This window comes from Chionomys nivalis, chromosome 9 (assembly GCF_950005125.1).
Source record: "Chionomys nivalis chromosome 9, mChiNiv1.1, whole genome shotgun sequence".
Taxonomy (NCBI): domain Eukaryota; kingdom Metazoa; phylum Chordata; class Mammalia; order Rodentia; family Cricetidae; genus Chionomys; species Chionomys nivalis.
The window spans coordinates 50,462,797-50,477,200 of record NC_080094.1 but is presented as its reverse complement, the minus strand read 5'-3'; the positions used below and the strand labels follow the sequence as shown (position 1 = coordinate 50,477,200).

The 14,404-nt window shown below is 40.0% G+C and overlaps 1 protein-coding gene across 11 annotated transcripts in view; it reads left to right on the top strand.

Moving 5' to 3' along the window:
- Window positions 1-14,404, top strand: part of Sema6d (semaphorin 6D) — a 563,436-nt gene that overhangs the window by 190,328 nt on the left and 358,704 nt on the right. For all 11 annotated transcript variants that reach the window (XM_057780357.1, XM_057780360.1, XM_057780354.1 and 8 more), the window contains exon 3: window positions 10,810-10,890. The gene's annotated coding sequence lies outside the window, so the exon portion shown is untranslated. The remainder of the gene's footprint in view (window positions 1-10,809; window positions 10,891-14,404) is intronic.

Genomic DNA, 14,404 nt, shown 5'->3' with positions numbered 1-14,404 from the left:
TGTGTTAGATTATTTAACTTATGTTTTTCTCATCTGTAGAAGGGAGATAGCATTGGCATCCTACTTCATAGGACTGGTGAACAAATTATTGGATAAGCTTACTTAAAGCTCTTGGAATCATGTCTAATATACACTAAGTTATCAGTATTAGTGCTCCTTGTTACTGTAATCGGCACTGTTAATTATCTTGCATCTTATGTCTCTATAACAAATGGTGATTTTATTTTGATGTTCAAGTCTACTGTTGTTCTACATTCCTTGTTGATTAAATGATTAAAATTCTCATTTTTGAGTGCTTAACACCTGCTATGTATTGCATCAAGTATGTGGATTCATTTAATCTAGACAAAATTTATAAAGCATTGGCAGTTGTAGAAGGAGCTGCGGGCTACATTCCTGCCACCCGGCTCCCGGCCACCTGCTAGCTTATGCCCTGAAATAACAACACACAAATTGTATTCATTTAAACACTGCTTGGCCCATTAGCTCTAGCCTCTTACTGGCTAATTCTCATATCTAGGTTAACCCATTTCTCTTAATGTGTGTAGCAACAGTCTTATTGGGAAAGATTCAGCATGTCTGACTTGGCGGCTGGCTTCATCGCGTCTGCCTCACTTCCTCCCAGCATTCTGTTCTGTTTACTCCACCCACCTATGTTCTAACCTATCAGGCCAAGCAGTTTCTTTATTAATTAACCAATGAAATCAACAGATTGGTATATGACACTCCCACATCAGGCAGTGGTGTTAAATATTTATATATTGGTGATTTAAAGATTTGGAAAAGATAATAAAGCCATTGGGGAAAACCCAATGGGTATGTTCTGGTTATCAAGATGTATTTGCCCCTCCATCTTCTCATTCAGTTCTCATTAGTACACTGTGTCATCCACCCTGTAACCTGTCTTCATTCCATGCTTTAGTTAGTTTTTTCGTCACTGTATCTGAACAACTGACAAAAGCATTTTAAGGCAGGAAGGGTTTACTGTAGCTTACCAGCATAGAGGATACTATCCATAATGCCTGGGAGAGTACTGCAGGGAAAGCAGGAGGCTGCTGGCCATTGCATTCACATTACATCCATGGTTAGGAGCCTGAGAGCTAGTACTCAGCTATATTCTTCTTTCTATTCTGCCCAGGGCTCCAGACCACATGAATGGTGCCACCTGAATTTAGGGTGGGTTTTTCCACCACAATTAATCTAATCTTGATAATTCTTCACAGATATACGCTGACATCTGTTTCCATGGTAATTCTAAATCATATCAAGTTTACCATAAAAGTTAACCAACATACTCAAATTCTAAAATTTTTATATTTCATTCAAATAACGTTAAATTCCCTGTGGTTCCCTGTGTGCGCTAAGATCTTCCATGCCCTTCAACGTAGATAACTTTTATTTCTTGTCAATGTAGATAACTTTTATTTCTTGTCCTTGTCTCTCTGGTCCCAGAATGTAAACAACTCATAAATTAGTAATACTAAATAAATTGATAAATGCAAGTTCTAATCATTCTCTAGGGCATCATCCTTTGGACCTGATCACAGTAATGCATAGTAGCCATGAGCTCATACGTTAGTAGTTATGAATGTGACTGATGTTCTCAAGAGTGGGATATCTACTGCATTTAACCTGGAGTAATCTTGATTTAAACAGCTACACGTGGCTTGTAGTTAATTGTCCAGGGAAGAGTGGCATTGGTCTATATATGGGGTTCTTCTAAAATGTGCTTCACCATATTTTCTTCTCAATTACATACCATATAATAAAAAAAGTCCATGACAACGAGTTGGTCATGTTGGATACAACTGGGAGACCACAGTGCATCCCCATTGGGACAGTGGTCCTTCAGAAGGGAGAGCCACACTCTTGAGTCTCCCTCACATAACCATAATAGGAATTGTTTGTGATAGGGATAGCAGTTTTATCAAGGAGAAGATGGAGAATCTTTGTGGGATGTTAGCGATGTTAGTGAGATGTTTGTGGTGTGGCACTTTCAGGTTCTTCACATAGCTAGCAAGTGGAAAATGGTATCGGTCACCCCTTATCTACAATCACCCCAGCATTATATATGTGTGTGTGTGTGTGTGTGTGTGTGTGTGTACATATATATAAACACATATATAGATAGATATAGATATATGTAAATTTTCAATTTGTCTTGCTAATCTATGTTTTGTTCATGTTCCATCTACTCCCTATCCCATGTGATTTTCTTAAGCCTTAGGAGTTTTTTCTTACACATCTTACTATATCACTTAACATAAAGCACAGGGCCAATGAATGTTCAATAAGTGAACAAATACACGAGTCAAGAAATAAGCCAACAACGCCAGTGACAGCCTACTCTTCCTTCACAGGAATGGATGTGTAAGAGTAATGCCATCCTGCATTAATGGCCCCCATCTAGGAGACAGATGCACAGGAGAAAAGGCATGTGATTATCAGAACAGCATAGGAAGCACAGTTATGCATGGCAGGCTAGGCCATGCTGGTGGACCATGTAGCTTCAATAAAGTGGACATTGCCTTCTTGCAACTTGCTGAAGGAAGTTTAGATTTCATGAATGGGAAGAAACAAGATAGTTTAGCAGAAAGCTTGTTCCCACAATTCCAGAGTTGCCTGACAAGCTTGCCCAGCCTCCCTAGCTTCTGTACTAACTTGACCTGTAACTGTGCAAATCCCTTCCTGTATAATATCTGTTTATACAGGAGCCCTGAGGAGAAGTGTAAAAGCACAATCACTACACATACTCAGCCTACACACATCCTGGATGGGCAACAGCAAGCCAGTCAATAATATGGAATGTGAATGGGAGCTCATGTTGGTTCAATCTCATTCAATTCAGTGAAAAACTGGCCAATATCTACCTTGTGGGAATAAAAAACACAAATTTGTAGGAAACGTTATCCTTAGAGAATTAGCAATCTCTAAATACATCAGTAAGATGCATAAACTAACAGCTTGTGACAAAGTGTGATGAATTTAATTACGGAGGTAAGTGTGGCACACTGCTGGTGCGAGGAAGAGTGGGGAGTCAAGTATGTTTTGGAGAACGCATCCCAAATTCATCTACATAGATAGTGGATGGTGGAAGACGGAGAGAAGACCCTGCCTACAGACACACCCATATTTAAAAGCACGGATGAAGGCACAAGGTTTGAGTAAAAATCCAATAAATCAGAAGGCCATCTAGGAAGGATGTAGCAATTTCGGGATTAGAAGTTTAAGGCCTTAATTAGAATTATGGCTAAGAACACAAAAGCAATATTTTTACCATGTTTCCCAGAAGTGACTCTCAGCCTGTTCTCATCCTGTGAAGACGTCATGACCAAGGCAGCTTTTTTTTTTTTTTAAAAAAAGCACTGAACTTGAGATTTGCTTAGAGTTTCAGATGGTTAGACCATGATCATATGGTGGGAAACATGACAGCAGGCAGGAAGGCATGGTGCTGGTGCTAGAGCTGAGTGTTCATGTCTTATGTTTATCGTGGAGAAAGAAAGAGAGTGAAGCTGGGACTGGTGTGGGCTTTTGAGACTACCGCCAGTATCACACCTCCTCCAAGGCTATACCATCTAATCCTTTCTAAATAGTTCAAGCAACTAAGAGCCCAATATCCAAGTATATATGCCTCTGAGGTCCAATCTCACTCAAACACCATAGCTCACTTTGTGCCTGCAACTCCTGAGAAAGAAAATTCGCTTCTGCCAATAACAGTAATGGTTCACAAAAGAAGCACTTCTTTGGGAGGATGTGGACGATCTCCCCAAGATGATGCTGATAGAAAAACCCTCTCCAGTGTTAGTGATTTCTATTAGGAAGGCCTAGAATAGGGAGTGCTGAAGGCGGAATGCAAAGTTCTAAGAACCTTTAATAATCTGGACAGGCACAATTCATCTTGTTCTTCAAGACAGGTTTGTTGGGTGTGCATACATGTTGCTTTTACCCAGGAAGGATCTAAATTTCATCTAGATTCTGAGCCTTTTCCAACTTTGGTTATGACAGTTGACCACTCTAAATTTCAGTTCAAGACATTCTGATCAGAGATCTGAGATCCTTTGCTGCACACAGTGACCTAGGGGAACTGGAGCAATCCAGAGGAGTGTCATTGTTAGTAAAGATGAAGTTGCTGATGAGGATGAAAGGTGGTCGGATAAAGATGACAAACCAGTGCTCTGATCTGCCACCTTCTTGGGAGGCTTCACCAAATATCATCAAAGAATGATGTGAATTGTATACTTTCCATTTCCATGTATTAATGAAGCCTGTATAAGACAGGCACCGTGCTCAACATTCTGGATTATAGGTGTTTTTATAGGAATTGTTCTTCCTCACTAGAAGTTTGTATTGTGTGTGAGTTGAAAACTAAAATCAAATTCCAAGGCAAGGTGTTCAGTGATCAGGTAGAAACACATACAAGGTATCATGAGAATGTCTTGGCCCCACTGCAGAGGCAGCAGCTGTTTTTGCAAGGGAATGTGGGAAATCTGTGGGGGTAGGGTGTTCCAGGAAAAGAAAAGACCAAAACCATGATGAAAAGAAAGTGCTCTAGAGATAAAGGACCCTGTGGCCAGGGCTTAAGGGGACAGAATGATTGTGGAAAGATGGGCAGGTTTCTAAGAAGCAAGTCTTGCATCTCACTTGGTTAGGAAGGGTAAGGCCACCTCAGGGGTGGAGGGAGAGGTGCCATGATCTTGGTGTTACAAAACCAAAACTTTGAGAATCCATTGTAAAAGGATTTCATTGGAGGCTCATGATCAAGGGAAACATAATCAGAACCTGTTCCAGAGTACTCATATAATCAGAAATTGTTCCAGAGAGCAAGGACCACATCTTCAGTCACCTTGTCCCTGTGTGGACAGATATATCCCCTATTCTACTATCTTTAAGGTTTAAGAAATTTTGGAGGTCAAGAATGAAGTAGTAGCTCTCTTTTGTCCTGGTACTCACTAGCATGGAGAGTCCATAGGGCTACATATCTGCCTGCTGTGGAGTGAGCCAATGCCTAGGGTCTTCTTTAGAGTAACACAATTAATCCCTGACACAAGCCAGTTCTTGCCTCCTTCATTCTTATGTTTTCTGTTGCCTGAGCTTACTCTTCTTTTGACTCGAGTAATCCCCTCCTCTAACTGGACGCCTCCTGCACACTGCTATCCTGCTAGCGTTTTATTGTCATTTTTTGGCCCCATTCCATGGTTCTCTCAATCATTCTTTAGAGCAAGAGATATCAGTTATGAGTCCCCGCAATTTCAAGTGGATTACCAAACACCTCCCAAGCAGAGGCAGCATCTGCTAGCTCCAAAGTGTGAAAGGGACATTATGCATATGTATGCAGAGACGCATGCCCTGCAGCAACAGATTCAGAAGCTCAGCTCCCTCCCAGCCTGTGCAAAGAGCCTTGAGAGCTGCTCTTTGAAAAGAGCGTACTGTGACATTCGTCCCTTCCTCTCTTCACTTTACAGTCCTTAATTTCCTGTTTTATGACTGCATGGGTAGAATGAGAAAAAGGGTTGAGTGACTGCACATGTTACTGAGGTGTTACCTACAACATCTCACATCTGTAGGCAAATGACCTTCGTCAACTATAGAGAAACAGAGAGAGGAAAACAGCCTGTATGTGAACAAGGATGACAACAAAATCAAGCAGCCAGAGTACTGTGGGATCAATAATTTCATCTGGGCTATCCTGATAATGACTATGTTTGGTGTGTGTGTATGTGTATGTATGTGTGTGTGTATAATTCCATATATATGTATTTCCATATATACATATATATTATTTCCACATAGTACATAAAATATTATTTAAAGCTAAAACTAAGGAAATCTTGCTATTTGCAATCACATGGATGAACCTTGATACATGTTAAGTGAAAAGAATCAGAAATGATAAAATACTGTATGATTGCACTTATGGACAATCTAAATACTTCAGACAACTACAGAAAGCAGAATGGTGATTATTGGACCTGGAAGATGGAAGAGAGAAAAATGTCAATCAGTGGGGAGGAAAACTGGACCCCTTATACCCAGCATAGGCAAAGTACTTAATCTTGTATTATATTATAAGTCTATGAGAAGATGGGTGTATTGGCTGTTGTCCCTCTGCTAACTGTTCGCTATGTACAGTTGACTCTCCATATCCATGGGTTCTATGCTCAAGCAACCAATTGCGAATACATGAAAAAGTGATTCTCTACTGAACATTTCAGCATTTGAATGAATGTCTACTCAGCATTCACATGGTTTTATGTATTATACGTAACCTATACATGGTTTACAATATGCAGGAGGTGATGCTCAAATATATCTACAATATGCGTATAGGTTATGCTCAAATCTAAGGGACCTGACATCCAGAGTTAGGTATCTGTAGGTGCTGCTGGAACCCATCTACGGTAGACACTGAGGAACAACTTCCTGTCTGTGTCAGAAGGTTACACTGCCCACTTAGCATATGAGCTCACTTCTCTTGGTTATTACAAAACAAAACAAAACAAAAACTACCAAAATTAAAATAAAATTCAACATAACTGCCATTTTAAAACAAAGGCTGTGCCATCCCATTTAGTATTGTTGTTGTTGTTATGGTGCTTGACAAAAGTACATATGAAGATACTTTTTAAGGTAAAAAACTAATCAAATAAGCGTAGAGTATGGTGAATTAGTGTCATTTAAGATAGACTTAGATTGTCATTGTTATGAGAGTATTTGGGAAATGTTCACTCGTGGGGACAGAACTGTTTCTGTTCCATAGGGGGCAGGTTCGCCCATTCATCATCCCCATTCCTGTCCACCTTCTTAATGGGAGAAGACACCACATACCTCATGGGAGGTACATAAGATTGGGGGAAAGTAGGTGTCTACTGTGGCAAACCAGACTTTCACATTTTCCAACCACTGAGTTATAATCACTACTGGAGCTAAATGATCTGACATAGTTAGCAAAGTCTGTCTGTCAGGTCCCCAGCTCGGATGCTGAAAGATTCGTCCAGTCTTCAGTGCTCTCATTCAGCAAAAATGGAAGGAAGGATAGTTCCTGGAAATAAGGCGGTGAGTGGGATTGTGATCAAGGTGTCATGGGCCTGCTGTCTATCAATAGAATGGCCTGGATCAACCCACTCTCTTTCTGTATCTGCTACCCAGACACAAAGTGGTAAGGGGTGATGGGTAAGAAACCCTTTGTTGCAGTCTGCCATGTGCACAAACTCTGGGGTGAATTGAGCATGACCTCTGCCAATTACCAGTGAGAGCTATTTAACCTTATCAGTTACTTACCCTCTCTGAGGATTACTTACTGTGTCTGTAAACTGGGAACAATAATTTATCTGCTAAGTAGGGTTTTCCGAGAATTGAATGTAATATTATAGCATAGTATTGTATATGTGTGTATACGTGGAATTTTTAAATCAGTGTCTTGCAAATGGAAGACTCAACAAATCTAAAGATTCAATCTGCTCTAGCTTCCTTTGATTCGAAACTCTTTTCATTAACCAATTTCCAGCTTCTTTTTGGATAAACCTTTACTTACCTATAAACTAAAGCTAAGCTAATTGATTTGTACTATTGGGCACCAGTAGTCATGTAAAATTCTTCTACTTTTAACACTGTGAGATAAATAAAAGGCTTGTTCTGTGCATCCTTTGGGTCAGCAGGATAAAAACAGTCCTTGGAGAGTAAAATTGGCGAGTGTGATTTGAAAGTTAGTGGGCAAGTGATGCCTTGATAAGCAAAGAAGTGTCGAGAAAATTCGAAAAGACACAGCAAAGTGATTTGGATAAACTGATTTACGCAAAGACAACAAATACACTCCTGGCCTGCTTGAAAACTCCAAAGAGGACAACTGAGGGAGCACGAGCCTGTCCCTTGAGGAGTGTGTGCCCCTCATTCACTCCAGTAGACACCCACAGATCCCCATAAGACAGGAAAGCAAGGGGTGTCTGCTGTTCTTGCAAGGTGTGCTCGCCAATGATTGACCTTTAGACAACTAAATGAGGATCTGTGATGAATTTAAAATACTAATGTCTGGGTCCAGGGAAGGATCCAGAAGATAACCTAGCAATATTTTGATAATAGAAATGGCCTGGAACACATCGGAAGGTTCCCCAGTGCATTTTCATAAACACTGAGCATGTTTTAAGTTTGCACATAACTTCTTCTCATGTGCTGTGCAGCTGTGACTGTGGGAGAAGGTTCCTCCTGGGACCGGGGCATATGTTCTCTCCCTGAGAAAATCTGAGCGAGAGCCCCAAAGGATGCACTGAATCCCTCTCTCAGCCAAGGAAGGAAAAGCCTGCCAGGAACACTCCTTGGTCAGTGAGCAAGTGTGCACTGGGAATAGAGCTGTGCAAACTTATTGTGGGTTAGAGTGAAGCATGCATTGATATATGAGCTGAAATTCTCGATCCAACCTTTGGTCTTACTTCATTGCCATGGCTTTCTTGACTTCACTTCCTTCCCCATAACATTAGCCAAAAGCACATGTCAAGTTAGAGATACTGTCCAGTTCCACACCCCATTTTCTTAGCATTTCTAAGGATGGCTGGAGCTGAAAGAATATTCAGCATTTCCTAGATTAGTGCTCTGATTTCATAGAAGGGAAAAGTGGGTGGTAGATGAAGACTGATTTGTCTAAGGCTGAAAAGTCAGTGAGAAGCAGCAACAAGACTGCAGCCAGTTCCCTGGGGTCCACAGTCAAAGGCTGCTTAGCCCTTTGTAGGGAAGATCCCACTCACGAGTCTGATGCGAGGTTGAGTCTTCTGGTGTATCCAATAAGATGGGAGGCAAATGTACCGTGCAATAAACACATGACCTCTGCAAACTCTCTAAGTAGACGATTCGACCCCCTTATGCAAAACATTGTAGAGTGTGTGTGTCAGGCTTCCTGGATTTAATAATGCCATTTATTCAAAACACAATGGAAACAAGTGTGAGGCAATCTTCACCATCCACACAAATCCTTCCTAGTTTGTTGATGGCAGTTCCTGAGCCTTAAAAAGTGAGTTTTCTTTTAAATACCACAGCTATTGCCTCTAACAAACACTTCTGCTTGATGGTAGAATCAGTGAACACAAGGCACCAGCTAACACTGAAAGGTGTTTTCCTTCTAACTGGATGTCAATATGGCCTCTGTTGTTTAGTTTTTAGCTGGCCCTCTGGGTGAGGAGAAACAGGATGGCCTGATCTTGAAACCATCCCAGTTTTCTGATTAAGAATAGTTAGGAAGGAAAGCTTCAAGAACCTACAGTTTTACAAACTCTGCCAAAATCACAAATGAAAACTATCATCCTTAATAATGGCCCAATTTTTTTGTCTTAAAAAGTAAAATATCAAGTACATTCTTCACAAAAAAAAAAAAAAAAAAACAGCAGATGGTAGATATAAGGCTTGTCTTCTCTTCCCATCAGGAAGTTAACATGAAGATATGATTCTAAAACACAGTCTATATCAGAAGGGCTACATGTGACATGATCTAATTTTAAAACATCTTGTATGGTTTATGTATGTATGTATATGTGTGTACGTGTGTGTGTGTGTGTGCATATTTCATCTGTGTCAAACAAGGCAACAAGTTATCTGTCATCTCAGAGCAACAACTAGATAATTCCGATGCATGAGCAATTCAGTCCTGCCCTATGTACCTTCTAATAAGATAACGACTTGGAACTTCAGAGTGGAACTGACAGACCCCAGAAACTCTCAATGAATGGTGTGTGTGTGTGTGTGTGTGTGTGTGTGTGTGTGTGTTTGTGTGTGTGTGCATGTGTGTGGTGTATAGAGATTTGTTCACATGTATGCTCATGGGGAGGGCATGTGCATGTGTTTTTGTGTATTGGAAAACTGTGTGGACCCGTCTGTGTATGCTCCTGCTGTAGGCCTGTGCTTATATATGGGGGGGGGGGTCTAAGTCATTCTCTTTGCTCTCCACATTCTTTTTTATGAAACAAGGTTTTTTTTTTTCTAGATATAATCCTCATAGATTGGCTAGGATGTTGAGTAAGTCTGTCTCTGTCCTTTCCTCCAGCACCAGGGTTATAGTCATGCATCATGCCCAGCCATTCTCTGGGTACTGGGGATCAAACACTTGTCCTCATGCTTCTGTGGAAGGCACCTTACCCACTGGGCTATCTCCCCAGGCTTTGAGCCATCCTTTTGTTTATTTTTTGTTAACCTAAGGCATCTCTAGTCTTTTAATTATTTTCCAAGAGCTGATTGAACATTAATTCAATTTCTCCCCACCATCCTTCACACTTTCAGGTTTCCCTATAGACTCATCTTCATTTTGTTTCTCTGTTCCACTTCTGGGTCCATATTTTTCTCTTCTAGTAGTGTGGTCAGAAGCTAGTCCATCCCAGCCTCTAAAGTTTTATCCCAAAGGGAGAAACAGAAGTTGGAGGCTGCTGTTTAGTTTGGCTGTTGAATATATTTGAGATCCTATACCTCTTATGCACTATTAAGCAAAAGTCTGTTTGTCCTCATTAAAATTAGATTGACCACCATTTTCTCCATAGAAATTATGCCCCTATTTATTAAAGCTAATTATGCATTGTGCCATTTTTCTTTTCTGTTTGTATTCATGAATGCCTGGTCTCAATGGGAACATCTAGGTGAAGATCAATAATCGGTCTCTTATTAGAGCAGGGGGAAGCATCCATTGGTACACTGCATTCAGCTGTGTGTAAGAGGGCTTATTATTAAAGCAGCAGCAGGCATTCACAGCCCGTGTTTGCTGGCAGTGCTGGACACAGAAGATTAAATAATCAGCCATCAGGCTCTGTCTCATAAATGTTTTCCTTTGACTTTTGGCAGGATCTCCAACCTGATCAGATGCCAGTTGACATGGGAACTCTGAGGAGAGCAATTTAAGGATTTTCACATTTGCTTGCCGTGGTAAGATTTAAAGACATAACCACAAAAGACAGAAAATGTTACCGAGTTCTGGCGTTTTGTATAGATGCAAAAATGAAATTATTTAGGTCAGTATGTTTCTATCCATACCTTTTTCCTGCTAATTATTTTAGCAAAACCAAAGAAAACATTAGAGAAATCCATAATGAATCCTTAAACATTGAACATAGCACTGTTGGACTGGATAAAACTAGAGAAACTATGTAATACCTGTCTTTCCTTATGCTGTACAACTGGACCAAGAAGGGGACACAGAGAGTAAGCTGTTTCTACCGAGATGAGGTATTAGTTGTCAGAACACAAAGTCTCTGTCAGTGGGAGGAGAGAGGAAGTGGCTGTTTGAAGTTCTAAAGAGGGCAGTCACAACCTTAGCATAAATCTTTTTTTTTTTTTTTCTTTTTTCAAAGTTTTATATATATTAATATCTCAGTAAACAGTAATTGTCTCTATATAATCTCAACAAACCACAGGTATTATTTCCTTTAAATCACTTATTATTTAAACCTATGCGTGTTTTGTATTAACCACTTACTTTTACATTGATAACCAAATAACTCTAATGTCATGTGCCACTGGGCCATCTAAGTTCATGCTTCTTGTTGCTTCATTCCATCCCATCATTCCAGGTCATACTTTGCTGTGAAACTAGACTATAGTTTACAGACAGAACTCATTATCATAAGTTTTCAGGCATTACATTAATTGACCTAGGAAATCTGACTTTGTGTTTTCCCCTATGCATATCTAATCAGGTTTTAGCCAGATGAGTCTCCCCAGAATTCTACCGTATTTTTCAGTTCCCATGGTTTCAATTACCTGCCAATCATGGCGTGAAAACACCAAAATCTGTAGAAGTAATAGGGAAAGAAATCTGTAGTTAATTAAGTGATTACATAACAAGAAGAATGTTTGGCACTGGTGGCGTGGCTTCCACACTGGACACTTGCTGCCAGTAGAGACACATCTGTGTGCCATGACTTCAAAACAAAGTTATAGTGTTGAAGATACCAGCAGATGAGTTCAAATCGTGTTATTGAAAGATGGTTTTAAAAATAGAAGCCTTTCACCCCTATGTGTGTATGTTTACATGTGTGTGCATACACATATACATGTATACTCTTAGATCTGATGCCAAGGAATAAATGCTGGAAGCATCAGCAAGTAAATATTTGCATCTTTCATAGACAGCCTCACAGTGTCTGTATGCCATCTAATATAAAGTAGGCGTGGAAACAGAGAGTGGTCCACCCTCTTCAAGTTCCATCATATCATCCTAGGCATTAGGCAATTCGTGGGAGCTCGAATTGTTGAAGTTAATAGGTCAAATTTAGAAATAATGCCCATTTCTTATCCAATTCAATCTGAGACTGATCTCCATGGTGTGATACCATCATCGGCATATCTGGTTCTCTGAAGAATATCATCTTAAAATAGTTCATGTATTCTTCTGAGTCTATCTTCGTGAGGCCTGATAGCACACCCATGGTATGCTGGCCAGACAGTGACTGCCATCTTGTTAGACATTGTTGTATATCAGATAGCTCTGTATCTATGAATCTGAAAATGATGAATTTGGCGTTCAGTGTTCATAGTTAGCCTTTACACTTGTTCCCCTCAAATTTTATGCAGCTTTATTTGTTTATATTACTACATGAACTTTGGTTTTAATGCTTATGTTCTTAAAAACTGCTTGTGAACAATGAAAGAATGATGGTGAATGTGCTAGAAGCTAGGAGATGCATTGTGTAAACTGATACCAAAACTGGTGATATAATATCACAAAAACATTTTCTATTGTTTACATGTATCTATTCATTCATTCAGTTGTTCATTTTTGTCTCTGTGTATATATGTGTGTGGGCCCTTGTGAGGCAGGATAATGAACAAATTATTGGAGTCAGTTCTGTCCTTCCATCCTTTAGGTTCCAGTGGTAGAACTCAGGAGCATTAGCTTTGATGGTACCTGCCTTTATACCCCCTGGCCTGTTTTGCCTGCTTCTATTATAGTGTCTTATACTTGAATGCCATGGTCCTCTTCAAAATTAAAAAATAATTGCTTTTTATATTTCATCTAATGACTTAACCACACTTCCTAGGAAGTACTACTACCAAACTTTTGATTTTTTCAAATGTGAGTCATGGTTTCCTTATCTATATGTAGAATTTAAATAAACATCTCAACTGCAGTATCATTAAACTGCAGATACTATTTAACATATTCATGTACCACCAAAATACCTCCATGGTAAATGTGAAGTGCTATGGTATAATGGTCTTGTACACTGTAAAGATTTGTCACTTGTATTGGTTAAATAAAATGCTGATTGGCCAGTAGCCAGGCAGGAAGTGTAGGCAGGGTGACTAAACTAGGAGAATTCTGGGAAGAGGAATGGCAGAGATGCAGTCACTAGCCAGGCACAGAGGAAGCAAGATAAGAATGCCTTACTGAGAAAAGTACCAAGCCACATGGCTAAACATAGAAAAGAATTATGGGTTAATTTAAGTTGTAAGAGCTAGTTAATAATAAGCCTGAGTTAATAGGCCAAACAGTTTATAATTAATATAAGCCTTTGTGTGTTTCTTTGTGACTGAATGGCTGTGGAACCAGATGGGATAGAAATGTCCATCTACAAATGATGCCCAATGTGGGACTCAAATCCATGACCCTGAGATTAAGAGTATCATGCTCTACTTACTGAGCTAGCTGGTCTCCTAGTCTGGTCTCCCCACCTATACTTCCTGTCTGGCTACTGGTCAATCAGCATTTTATTAAACCCTATGAGTGACAAATCTTTACAGTGTACAAGTACATTATCCTACAGCAGTGAAGTCTAACAAGAAGCTTCCCAGCTTTAGAGCAGCTGTTCTAACTGAATAGACATTCTTTTGATATAGATGGACTTTGGGTCTGGTTGATTTTAGTGCATGATGTCTTTTGTTCACATTTTCTTTATAATAAAGTTTTAATAAAATGCACATGTACACAAACAATATCTCAGATACCAGAAGAGCCAGAAATTAAGCTAAACAGGTCTTCTAGAATCTGAAAGGACAAAAAAGGGCAGGCAGTAGAATGAGGGAGGGAGGGCAGGAGTCAGCGAGAGTGAGAATACAACTGTCCTTAATGAAATCCTAAGTGGTACACGCTTTTAATCCCAGCACTTGGGAAGTAGAAGCAGGCAGATCTCAGTGAATTTGAGGCCAGCCTGGTCTACAAAGTGAGATCCAGGGAGCCAGGACTATGCAGAGAAACTCTGTCTAAAAACAAAACAAAACAAAACAAAAAACAAAAGATAAGGGGAGATTTCCCTGAATGTAGCCTAGAGTTTCTGTCTTTCTAGAGAACCAAAGACAACACCTTTCTGTTCCCTATCTGTGATGTAAGGTCACTGTTAACAAGGCTCGCCTATTTGAAAAAGGCTGTCTTGATGTACTAAGGTCAGGGAGGAGGAACCTGGCCTTGGAATCTTCCCAAATCCTGAAACCTTGCCTGACT